This window comes from Helobdella robusta (assembly GCF_000326865.2).
Source record: "Helobdella robusta unplaced genomic scaffold HELROscaffold_3, whole genome shotgun sequence".
NCBI classification, from domain to species: Eukaryota; Metazoa; Annelida; class Clitellata; order Rhynchobdellida; family Glossiphoniidae; genus Helobdella; species Helobdella robusta.
Genome location: NW_008704501.1, coordinates 7,487,990 through 7,488,376, shown reverse-complemented (window position 1 = coordinate 7,488,376; position 387 = coordinate 7,487,990).

Sequence of the window (387 nt, the reverse complement as noted above, 5' to 3'; positions counted from 1 at the left end):
GACTTCGACAACGTCCATGCATGTATTTCTATTCAAGAAGGGCTATGGGCTATCATCTGTGAAAGAATGATGATGATGGTGGCTGATGTATTAATATCTTTTGCTTCTTCTTCTTCTTCTTCTTCTTCTTCTTCTTCTTCTTCTTCTTCTTCTTCTTCTTCTTCTTCTTCTTCTTCTTCTTCTTCTTCTTCTTTTTCATTCTTATTAATGATAGTATAATATATTGTATATTAATAATTAATATTAATAATAGTATTATTATCATTTAAGCGTATTAATGTTATTTTAGCGTTTCTTTCGATATAGATGCCTATAAATCTTCTTCAGTTTCATTCATTGAGATGGGATGATGCATTTAGAACGGAAAACACGTTTTTACACGTTTCA